We start from the raw sequence: 13,464 nt of genomic DNA, 5'->3' as shown, positions 1-13,464 counted from the left end.
AGAAACTGTACATTTTAAGCCCTAACTCCCTGTTCCTATTCCCTCCCTATCCCCTGGTAATCTATATTCTAGAATACTTTTATTCTTAACTCTTTAGAAAGTCCCTGGTATTTTTCAGGAAAAGGGCCACACTAATGTAGGCAGCTGATTTATTTTACTTTGCAACTATAGAGGATGGTTATCAGGAATTGAATCATGTCCCCCACAAAAGGCATGCTAGGGTCCTAACCCCTGGTTCTGGGGATGTCAACCCATTTGTAAATAGGACCTTTGAAGATGTTTTAGTTAAGGTGGGCCTTAGTTCAATATAGTTTATAAAATCTTTTAAGTAAAAGAAATTAGGCATGGAAAAAAGGTCACAGGGAAAATGTGAAGGAGCCTAAATTTAATTGGATCAAACTTTGAACAATTTTTGCCCCAGGGCATGACTGAAAAGACTAGAGCAATCAGTATGCAATGAATGAAGCCTAACAGCTGGGTGTGATTACTAACAGAGGCAGACCACTTAACACACAGAGCAGGGAAAGAGAAAAACAGCCATAGAACTCAAGGATGATGGTGCTGGTCTCACCAATTTATTCCTCACAGTCCTGGTGAAAATTGCGTCCTCTGGACAGTCCTAGGGCGTGTAAGCAGGTCTTACATGATAAATCCACTCTAGCACTCTTACATGATAAAAGTTAAAAAAAAAAAAACCTCGGGTCCCCTCATCTACATTATACTGGGGCAGTTCCAGAATTTCAAGTTCAGGTAATAGAGACCACCTTTTGGTCCATGCTTTAGCCAACCACTCAAACAAACTGCTAGAGCTTTTTCTAATCCCTCACACAACACTGAACTCACAATCTTTGTTTAGTGGGCCCATATCAATAAATTCAGCCTGATCCAACTTGATGTTCCCTCCACCATTATCCCACACCCTAATAGCCATTCCCACACGTATTCCCCTGATAGCTGTCTGTATAAGCTGGAAAAGCCGTGCAGTTCTTTTGGAGTATAATGCACCTCCTCATGGGTCACACTTTGTGTCTCACCTTTTGTGGCCTATTGAGACTTCAGTGCAGTATGGGTCCGGAAGAAAAGAGGGGTGATGGGGGTAGGTCATGAGAAGAACTAGAAGAGGCTTGCAAGTCAACTACCTCAGAGCATTTCATCCTTCTTCATCTGGTGAAGCAGGATTATTCTCTTCAGGCAAAGCTGTGAGGTCTGCATCCGCAGGGGAGGTGGTTACAGATAAAGAGATTTAATAAAAGCATTCAAACTAGAAAGAAAGATGTAAAACTTTTTCTGTCTGCACATGACATGATCTTACACATAAAAAAATCTTAAGGAATTCACACACACAATAAAAACCTAGTAGAACTAATAAATGAGGTCAGCAAGGTTGCAGGATACACGTGCAATGAATTTGAAAATGAAATTAAGAAAACAATTCCATTTACAATAGCACAAAATAAAATTCTTATGGAAAAACTTAACAAAAGTGCAATTTTTTTTAAAAAGTGCAAAACGTATACTCTATAAAACTATAAAACACTTTTGAAAGAAATTAAAGAACTAAATGAATGGAAAGAGCCACCCCATGTACATGGATCAGAAGCCTCAATGTTATTAAGATAGCACTACTACCCAAACTGATCTACTGATTGAATGCAATCCCTATCAAAATTCCAGCTAGCTTTCTTGGTAGAAATCGATAAACTCATCCTGAAATTCGCGTGGAAATACAAGGTACCCGGAAGAGCCAAAACGATTTTGAAAAAGAACTGTGCTAGAGGACTCACCATAAAGCTATAGTAACCAAAACTAAATGGTACTGGCTTAAGAATAGATATTACAGATCGATGGTATACAATTGAAAGTTCAGAAATAAACCCCCACAATTCCAAAAACCAATTCAAGGGTACCAAGACAATTTGAAGGAGAAAGAACAGACATTTCAAGAAATGATGCTGGAACAAGTGGATATCTTTTGCAGAAGAATGAGGTTGGACCTCGCTTACCTCAAATAACCTCAAAACGGATCAGAGACCCAAATGTAAGAGGTAAAACTATAAAATTCTTAGAAGAAAATATAGGAGTAAACTTTGATGCCTTGGGTTAGGTGATGGTTTCTGAAATATAACACCTAAAGCAACATGACAAAAGAAAAAATAGAAAAATTTACTTGGTTGAAATAAAAAGCCTTTGTGCTTATACATTAAAAAAGTAAAACAAACAAACAAAAAACATTATGCTTCAAAGGACACCATCAAGAAAGTGAAAAAACAATTACCAGAATAGGAAAAAATATTTGCAATTCATATACCTGAAATGGGACATATCCAGAATATACAAAGAACTTTTTCGTTTTTAAAGAGTTTTTAAATGGGCAAATAATCTGAATAGACATTTATCCAAGGAAATATACAAATGGTCATTAAACCCATGAAAAGATGCTTGACATCATTAGTCATTAGGGAAATGCACATCAACACTACAATGAGCTATAACTTCATACAGTAGATGGCTAGAATAAGAAAGTCAGATCAGAACAAGAGTTGCCAGAGATAGGGAAAAATCAGAACCTTCACATACTGCTGCTGGGTATGTAAAATGGTACAGCCATTGGGGAAAACAATTTGGTGGTTCCTTAGAAGGTTAAGCATAGAGTTACCATGTGACTGAGCAATTACACTCCTAGGTGTCTAACCAAAATAAATGAAAACATATGTCCATGCAAAAACTTGTACGCAAACACGCCTTCAACTAGCTTAATGGTCTCTTAGTCACTTGCTCTTGAACATCCGGCCTCAACTCTGCTCGAAATGGAACCTAACTTCTCCTGCGCCGGCTCCAGCAAATGCAGAGTGCAAATGCACCTCCTGCAAGAAGAGCTACTGCTCCTGTTGCCCTGTGGGCTGTGCCAAGTGCGCCCAGGGCTGCATCTGCAAACGGGCATCAGACAAACACAGCTGCTGTGCCTGAGGTTGGGGAGAGCCCTGCGCCTAGATGTAAATAGAGCAACATGTACAAACCCAGATTTTTTTTTTCATACAAGCCTGACCCATATGCCATATTCTTTTTTCTACCAAATATGTGAATGACAATAAACTCATCCAGACTAAAAGCAACACAAAACAAAACAAAAAAACCAAAAAACTTATACGCAAATTTTCATAGCAAAATTATTCAAAATAGCTCAAAACTGGAAACAACTCAGTTGTCCATCAACTGATGAATGGATACATGAACTGTGGTATATCTATACAGCAGAATATTATTCAGCAATAAAATGGAATAAAATACTGATACATGGTACCACATGGATGAACCTTGAAAATTTTATGCTAAATGAAAGAATCAGTCAGAAAAGACCACATTTTGTATGATTCCATTTATACAAAATGACCATAATAACAAATTTATAGAGACAGAAAATAGATTGGTTGGAGATGGTTGAGGAGAAATGGAAAATGACTGCTATCAAACAGTTTTTTTTTATCAAGCAATTAAATTGTTCTAATACTGATTATGGCAATGGCACACAACTGTGAATACACTAAAAACCAATGAGTGATACACTTTGAATGGGTGAACTGTATGGAATGTGGGTACATCTCAATAAAGCAGTTATGTTTAAAAAACAAATTAAATTCATTCTTTGTGTTCTAAAGATAAAAATTAATAAAATACATTCTTTTCTTAAACCTCTCAAGTCTTCCAAAGCATTTTGAAAAGTTAATATATATATATTCATTTTTTAATTGTATAGTATAACATATATACAAAGCAAAGAAATAAAGAAGCAATAGTTTTCAAAGCACTTTTCAACAAGTGGTTACAGAACAGATTCCAGAGTTTGTCATGGACTGCCATACGATCCTCTCATATTTTTCCTTCTAGCTCCTCCAGAATATAGGAGACTAGAGGGCTTAAATGGTTTTTTATCATCACAATTGACTTTTTTTCCTTCTTTTTTTTTTTGTGAAAAATAACATATATACAAAAAGGGTATAAATTTCAAAGCACAGCACCATAATTGTTGCAGAACATATTTCAGAGTTTGACATGGGTTACAATTCCACAATTTTAGGCTTTTACTTCTAGCTGCTCTAAAATACTGAGACTGAAAGACATATCTATTTAAATATTCAGCATTCATATTCATTTGTTAAATCCTATCTTCTACGTATAACTCCACCATCACCTTTGATCTTTCCATCCCTCTCTTTAGGAGTGTTTGGGCTATGGCAATTCTAAATTTTTCATATTGGAAGAGTCTGTCACTAATGTGGTGGAGGGAGACAAACTATCTGATGTTCTGGAGAGGCTAGGCTAGGTTTCAGGACTAATCTGGACCAGGGACCCATCTGGAGGTTGTAGGTTTCTGGAAAGTTACTTTAGTGCCTAGAACCCTTGTGGACTCTTAGGGCAATATTGCCCTAGGTATTCTTTAGGATTGGCTGGAATGGTCCTGGTTGGAAGTTGGCAGGTTATGATAGGTAGCAAGGTCTACCTGAAACTTGCCTAAGAGCAACCTCCAAAGTAGCCTCTGCACTCTATTTGAACTCTCTCTGCCATTGATACTTTATTAGTTACACTTCTTTTTCCCCCTTTTGGGTCAGGATGGAATTGCTGATCCCATGGTGCCAGGTCTGGATTCATCCCTGGGAGTCATCTCCCACGTCACCAGGGAGACTTTCACCCCTGGATGTCATGTCCCACATAGGGAAGGCAACGATTTCACTTGCAGAGTTGGGCTTAGAGAGACTGAGGCCACATCTGAGCAACAACAGAGGTCCTCCAGAAGTAACTCTTAGGCATGCCTTATATGTGTGTGTGTGTATATATATATATATATATATATATACACACACATATATATATATATGTTTTATAAAAGCATTAAAGCATATTTTAAAAACATTTACAAAATAAAGAAAAGAAAGTCACTTGCTTATAAGGATTTCAGCCATATTGGATTAAAGCCCACACTCAAGAATTTGTCCATACTTTAATCACATTTTCCATGCTCCTATTTAAGAATGAGTTCACATCCACAGGACATGTCTTTTGTGGGGCACATGATTCAATCCCCAACATTATATGACATAAACCATTTTGTGCCTTTCTTTTTTCACTTGCCAGTGAAATAATCACAGGACTCCAGGAACCATGGATCTCAAAACAAAGGGGCATGACATTTTTAAAAATGCTTAAAGAAAAGAACTACCAAGCCAGAATTCTATATCCAGTGAAAATATCCTTCAGGAATGAATGTAGAATAAAGACACTCTCAGAGAAAGGAGTATGTGCTGTCAGAAGAACTATTCTAAAATAATTGCTAAAGGAAGCTCTTCAAGCACAAGATAAATGATACCAGAAAGAAACTTGGAATATCAAGAATAAATGAGGGGGTGGGCCACAGTGGCTCAGCAGGCAGAGTTCTCGCCTGCTATGTTGGAGACCTGAGTTAAATTCCCGGTGCCTGCCCATGCATAAAAAAATAATAGGAAGAATAAAGGAGGAACAAGAAAAATAGTAAGTATCTGGTGTTCTAGTTTCCTAGCTGCCAGAATGCAACACACCAGAGACAGATTGGCTTTTAATAAAAGGAGATTTATTTTGTTAGTTCTTTAGAGGAAAGGCAGCTAACTTTCCACTGAGGTTCTTTCTTACGTGGGAAGGCACAAAGCAATCTCTGGCCTTCTCTCCAGGCCTCTGGGTTCCAACGTCTTTCCCCAGGGTGATTCCTTTCTGCATCTCCAAAGGCCTGGGCTGAGCTGCGAGTGCTGAGATGAGGTATGCCAAACTGCTTAGGCTGTGCTATGTCGCACTCTCTCAGTTAAGCACCAGCCAATTAAGTCGAACATCATTCATTGCAGCAGGCACACCTCCTAGCCGACTGCAGATGTAATCAGCAACAGATGAGGTTCATGTACTATTGGCTCATGTTCACAGCAACAAAGCGAGGTGCCTTCACCTGGCCAAGTTGACAACCGAATCTAACTAACACATCTGGTAAATATAATGGTCTAGACTTCTCCTCTGGCATTCCTTAATTATGTTTGATATCTGAAAGTAAAAATCACTGGGGGTTTAACTTATTTAAATATAATGCAAAAGACAACTACAGCATGGAGGGAAGAGGAGAAGCACCTACTTGGTGCTAATGCTTCTACATTCCAATTAGAGTGGTAAAATATTGATTATAAGTAGACTGAAAAGCTACATGTGTCTTTTGTAAATCACTAAAAATAAAACACTATATACAAAGAGATATATACAGACAAAAATCATAATAGAAAAATTAAAACAAAATACTAGAAAATATATTCAAATATTCCAAAAGAATACAAGAAAGGGGAACTGGGAGCTAAAAAATAGAAGGAACAAACATAAAACAATAGAACTAAATTTAATCATATCAATAGTTGCATTAAGTGTAAATGGTCCAATCAAACCAATTAAAGCCAGGAATTGTCAGAATGGATAAAAATGCATGACCTAACTACATGTTGTCTATGAGGGAGTCAGAAAATATTATGATATAAGTAGGTTAAGGGTTAAAGGATGAGCAGTCAATGAGAGGGAGGGGTAAGGGGCATGAAACATGAGTTTTTTTCTTTTGTCTTTTTATTTATTTTTCTGGAGTGATACAAATGTTCTAAAAATGATCATGGTGATGTATACACAACTATGTGATCATATTGCTAGCCACTGATTGTACACCATGTATGGACTGTATGTGTGTGAAGATTTCTCAATAAAAATTTATTTTTTTAAATAGTAAATGCTATATCTTATAAAAAAGAGTAAAAGGATGGAAAAAGATACATTATACAAACACGATCAAAATAAATCTATTTTAAGATCAAAGTAGAATTAAGAGAAAAAAAAAAACTAATAGGTAAAGGAAGGACATTACATAATGCAAAAAGTCAAGTCACCAAGAAAACATAGCAATCCTAAAAGTACTTGGCAACAGAGCCTAATGATAATGAAGCAAAAACTGTCAAAACTGAAATGAGAAATAAATAAGTTAACATTTACAGCTGGAGACCTCAACATTCATTTCTCAGTGATAGAGAAAACTAACAAACAGAAAATCAGCAAGGATGTAGAAAAACTAAGTAACATCATCAACCAGTTGTATCTAATTGTGATTTATAGAACACCCCATCCAACAACTGAAGAATACACATTCTTTTCAGATGAGCAAGAACGTTCACAAGATAGACAATATCCTGACTCATAAAGCAAATTTTAAAATATAAAAGAATTTGAAGTCACACAAAGAATGTTCTCAGACTATATTGGAATTAAATTAGAAATCAATAGCAGAAAACCAATAGAAAATCTCCAAACAAAAACTGGGAAATTAAGCAACACACTTTTCACTGATCCATGGGTCAAATAAAACATAATAAGTGAAATCAGAAACATTTTGAATGAAATAAAAATGAAAATACAGCATCTCAAAGGTCAGAGGGAAATTTATAGCATTAAATGCTTATATTAAAAAAAGAAGATGCCTGAAGTAAGGAAAATATTTAGAAACATAGGTCATTACTATAGCAATGCAGATATTTGTAAAAACTGTCTACTCGATATTTTGAGAACATTCAGTTTTGACAACTGATCAAAGGGTATCTAAGTTAGTGTTTAAACGTAGAACTTAAGAACTTTGCTATCTGAATATGTAGATTTTTTCCTTGTTGCCTCAATTTTAAATTGGTGTATGAAACTTACTATGCAAACACAGACTTTACAATGATTATATGGATACTTTATTTAAATAAGCTAACTAAGATATCCACTTTTGGTGATTCTAAAAGCAAAAGAAAAGGCACATGCTGAAGTATATCTATGTCTCCAAGTTGGTTTTTATCCAACTCTATGTCTCATCTCTCTTCACTGATACTAAAGTTGTTAAAACAGAAACAAAAAAAGATGCCAAATCAATAATCTAGGCTTCTACCTTAAAAAACTAGAAAAAAGGAGAGCAAAGCAACCTAGATTGAGAGGGAAGAAGGAAATAATAAAGGCTACAGCAGAAATGAATGAAATAGAAAATAGAGCGAATCAGTGAAAACCAAAATCAAATCAGTGAAAATCAAAAGGGATTTATGAAGAAAATTCATTGATCAACCTCCAGCCACTCTGATCATGAAAAAAAGAGTGAGGAGTCAAATTATCAATTACAGAAGCTGAAAAATGAAGGACTATTATAAACAAGTTTATGCCAATAAATTCATGAAATGGACCAATACTTTGAAAACTTAAAACTGCAAAAACTAATCCAGGATAAAATAGGTAACATGAATAGTGGTATAACTATTAAATAAATTGAAATTATTGTTAAAACCTCCCAAGAAACCTCTAGGTCCAGATGGTTACACAGATAAATTCTGTATACCATCAAAAGAAGAATAACACAAATTATATATAATCTCTCCAGAAAATAGAACAGGAAGGAAAATTCCTCAGTGGATCATAGATTTAACAGTAAAGCATAAAAGTACACAAACTGAGAAGAAAACTTAGGGTGAAAACTTCATGATCTGAGGATAGAGAAAGAGTTTTTAGATATGACACCAAAACTATGATCCATAAAAGAAAACAGCATTTAATTGGACTTCATCAAAATAAAATCCTGTGTCTTTAAAAGAAATTGTTATGAGGTTGAAAAGACAAACTACAGGCAGGGAAGGCATATTTGCAAATCGCAAATCCATCAAAGGGCTTGTATCTAGAATACATAAAGAACTCTTAAAACTCAATTATAAGAAAACAACACAACTAAAATTTGGGCAAAGAATTTAAACTGAACACATCACTAAAGAGGATATAACGATGACAAATAAGCAAGTGACAAAATGTTCAACATCATTAGCTGTCAGGGAATCCAAATTAAAACCATGATGAGATACCATACACCTATTAAGTGGCTAAAATTTAAAAATACTGATGATGCCAAGTGCCAATAAGGAAATAGAGAGCCAAGGCTATTCTCAAACACTGCTGGTGAGAATGCAAAATGGTACCACCACTCTAGAAAATGGTTGGCATTTTCTTATAACGTTAAACATGCATTTACTATATAACCCAACAATCCCACTCCTGAGTAACTACATTAGAGAAACGAAAACTTATGTTCACACAGAAATCCCATACCAAAATGTTCATAGCAGCCTTATATGTAATAGCCCCAAATTGGAAACCCCCAAAATGCCTCAGTGGATGAATGGATAAACTAACTTTGATACATCCATACAATGGAATACGGCTTAGCAAAAAAAAGGGAAGGAACTATTGATAGACACACCACAACTTAGATAAATCTCAAAGGCATTGTGCTGAGTGAAAAAAGCCAATCTAAAGAGGATCATGCTGTACGATTCCATTTATATGATGCTTTGGTTTGCTAAAGCTGCTGGAATGTAATATACCAAAATTGGTTGACTTTTACAATGGGAATTTATTAACTTACAATTTACAGTTCTTAGGCCATGAAAATATCCAACTCAAGGCATCAACAGGATGATTCCTGGACTCAGGCTGCTGGCATCTGGGACAACTCTGTCACAGGGGAAGGCACACGGAAGGCATCTGCTAGTCCTTTGCTCCTGAGTTTCACTGCTCTCAGCTTCTGGATTTGGTGACTTCCTTTTTGTTTTCTGTGGATGTTCTCTTAGCGTCTCAGGGCTTTTCTCTAACCTTTTCTGGAGCTTTTTTCTGTCTTTTATCATCTTATAAAGGACTTCAGTAAGAGAGTTAAGACCCACCTTCAATGAGGTGGGTCACATCTCAGCTGAAATAACCTAATCGAAAGGGTCCCACCCACAATAGGTCGACACCCACAGAAATGGATTAAAAGATCCTTTCTGGGGAACATAACAGCTTCAAATTACTACATATGACATTCCTAAAAACACAAAACTATAGTGATTAGGGGCTATAGGTGAAGGGAGGCTGTGACTGTAGAGGATTAGGGAGTGTTTTGGAGTAATAGAACTGTTCTGTATCTCAATCGTGCTGGTGGTTAACAAACCTATTCATGTGTTCCAATGCATAGAACTGGACAACCAAATCAATAGGCCAAGCCCTCGATCTTGGGGTTTGCCCCTATGAAACTTATTCCTGCAAAGGATAAGCTAAACGTACTTATAATTATGCCCTCAGAGAACCTCTTTTGTTGCTCAGATGTGGCCTCTCTCTCTAAGCCAACTTGGCAGGTGAACTCACTGTCCTCCCCCCACACGGGACATGACTGCCAGGGGTGTAAATCTCCCTAGTAATGTGGGATAGAACTCCCAGGATGAGCCAGAACCCAGAATTGAGGGATTGAGAAAGCCCTTTAGACCAAAAGGGGGAAGGGAGAAATGAGACAAAATAAAGTCTCAGTGGCTGAGAGATTTCAAACAGAGTTGAGAGTTTATCCTGGAGGTTATTCTTGTGCACTATATAGATATCCCTTTTTAGTTTATGATTTATTGGGATGGCTGGAGGGAAGTACCTGTAACTGTTGAGCTGTGTTCCAGTAGCCTTGATTCTTTTTTTTTTTTTTTTAATTTTTTTTATTAATCAAAAAAAAAGAAAAGAAATTAACACAACATTTAGAAATCATTCCATTCTACAAATGCACTCAGTAATTCTTAGTATCATCACATAGATGTATGATCATCATTTCTTAGTACATTTGCATCGATTTAGGAAAAGAACTAGCAAAACAGCAGAAAAAGATATAGAATGTTAATATAGAGAAGAGAATTAAAATAATAATACTAATAATATATATATATATATATATAAAGGAAAAAGAAAAGAAACAAAAACAAAAGATACAAACACACAAACAAACAAAAAACCATATTTCAGGTGCAGCTTCATTCAGTGTTCCAACATAGTTACATTACACTTAGGTATTATTGTGCTGTCCATTTTTGAGTTTTTGTATCTAGTCCTGTTGCACAGTCTGTATCCCTTCAGCTCCAATTACCCATTATCTTACCCTGTTTCTAACTCCTGCTGGTCTCTGTTACCAATGATATATTCCAAGCTGATTCTCAAATGTCGGTTCACATCAGTGGGACCTTACAGTATTTGTCCTTTAGTTTTGGGCTAGACTCACTCAGCATAATGTTCTCTAGGTCCATCCATGTTATTACATGCTTCATAAGTTTAGTCTGTCTTAAAGCTGCATAATATTCCATCGTAGGTATACGCCACAGTTTGTTTAGCCACTCGTCTGTTGATGAACATTTTGGCTGTTTCCATCTCTTTGCAATTGTAGATAATGCTGCTATAAACACTGGTGTGCAAATGTCCGTCTGTGTCTTTGCCCTTAAGTCCTTTGAGTAGATACCTAGCAGTGGTATTGCTGGGTCGTAATCCATTCTGCCATTCTATGTCTTTTGATTGGGAAATTCAGTCCATTAACTTTTAGTATTATTACTGTTTGGATAATATATTCCTCTACCATTTTGGCTTTTGTATTATATATATCATATCTGATTTTCCTTCTTTCTACACTTTACTCCATACCTCTCTCTTCTGTCTTTTCGTATCTGACTCTAGTGCTCCCTTTAGTATTTCTTGCAGAGCTGGTCTCTTGGTCACAAATTCTCTCAGTGACTTTTTGTCTATAAATGTTTTAATTTCTCCTTCATTTTTGAAGGACAATTTTGCTGGATATAGGAGTCTTGGTTGGCAGTTTTTCTCTTTTAGTAATTTAAATATATCATCCCACTGTCTTCTAGCCTCCATGGTTTCTGCTGAGAAATCTACACATAGTCTTATTGGGTTTCCCTTGTATGTGACAGATTGTTTTTCTCTTGCTGCTTTCAAGATCCTCTCTTTCTCTTTGACCTCTGACATTCTAACTAGTAAGTGTCTTGGAGAACGCCTATTTGGGTCTATTCTCTTTGGGGTGCGCTGCACTTCTTGGATCTGTAATTTTAGGTCTTTCATAAGAGTTGGGAAATTTTCAGTGATAATTTCTTCCATTAGTTTTTCTCCTCCTTTTCCCTTCTCTTCTCCTTCTGGGACACCCACAACACGTATATTTGTGCACTTCATATTGTCATTCAGTTCCCTGATCCCCTGCTCAAGTTTTTCCATTCTTTTCCCTATAGTTTCTGTTTCTTTTTGGAATTCAGATGTTCCATCCTCCAGTTCACTAATTGTAGCTTCTGTCTCTTTAGATCTACCATTGTAGGTATCCATTGTTTTTTCCATTTTTTCTTCTTTGTCCTTCACTCCCATAAGTTTTGTGATTTGTTTTTTCAGATTTTCTATTTCTTCTTTTTGTTCAGCCCATGTCTTCTTCATGTCCTCCCTCAATTTATTGATTTGGTTTTTGAAGAGTTTTTCCATTTCTGTTCGTATATTCAGCATTAGTTGTCTCAGCTCCTGTATCTCATTTGAACTATTGGTTTGTTCCTTTGACTGGGCCATATCTTCAATTTTCCGAGCGTCATCCATTATTTTCTGCTGGTGTCTGGGCATTTGATCAGATTTCCCTGGGTGTGGGACCCAGCTGGTTGAAAGCTTTTTCTGTGAAATCTCTGGGCTCTGTTTTTCTTTTCCTGCCCAGTAGGTGGTGCTCATGGTGCTCGTCTGTCTGCACGGCAGTCGGCCCGGGAAACCGCGTGTGGATGCGGGGGTCGCTGGCCGCCGTGGCTTGGAAGAGTGCCGGTCCTAATTGCCCAGCTGGCCCGAAACGCCAAGCGTGACGGGAGGGCCCCGCTATCCAACGTTCCCAGTCAGACCGGGGAGCCACGTGCGTGGAGGGGACCCCAGTCGCCAGTCGCCCCGGCCGGGAAAACGCGCGCCCCTCGGGTATCTCACCGCAGCAGATTCTCCCTGCCCGTTCAGCTGTTCCAGAATGGGGTACGCTGTCTTTTTGGTCTCTGTCGTGACTGTGGGAGCTGTTTCGTATTGTTTCTGTTTCTTTAGTTGCTTTTCTGGAGGAGGAACTAAGACCCGCGCGTCTTACTAAGCCGCCATCTTCTCCGGAAGTTAGCCTTGATTCTTAAAGACAATTGTATAAAGAGATAACATTTACAATGTGACTGTGTGATTGTGAAACCTTGTATCTGATGTTCCTTTTATCCAGGCTATGGATATATAAGTAAAAAAAATATACGGATAAAAATATAAATAATAGGGGAGATAACGGTAAGATAAATTGGGTAGATGGAAATACTAGTGGTCAATGAGAGGGAGGGGTAAGGGGTATGGTACATATGAGTTTTTTCTTTTTATTTCTTTTTCTGGAGAGATTCAAATGTTCTAAAAATGATCATGGTGATGAATACACACCTATGTGATGATACGGTGAGCCACTGATTGTATATTGTGTATGGAATGTATGTGTGTGAAGATTTGTCAAAAAATATTTTTAAAGAAACATTGGCAAAAGACAGTTCAGAAAAGGAAAGTTGTCTTCAGACACTTCAGAATAGGAAATACAAATGC

At 37.0% G+C, this 13,464-nt stretch overlaps 1 pseudogene; it reads left to right on the top strand.

Moving 5' to 3' along the window:
- The first annotated feature begins 2,807 nt into the window (after window positions 1-2,807).
- On the top strand, window positions 2,808-2,967 carry LOC143661150 (metallothionein-2-like; annotated as a pseudogene).
- The last annotated feature ends 10,497 nt before the right edge of the window (window positions 2,968-13,464 follow it).

This window comes from Tamandua tetradactyla, chromosome 17 (assembly GCF_023851605.1).
Source record: "Tamandua tetradactyla isolate mTamTet1 chromosome 17, mTamTet1.pri, whole genome shotgun sequence".
NCBI lineage: Eukaryota > Metazoa > Chordata > Mammalia > Pilosa > Myrmecophagidae > Tamandua > Tamandua tetradactyla.
This window is presented reverse-complemented; position numbering and strand designations above follow the sequence as displayed.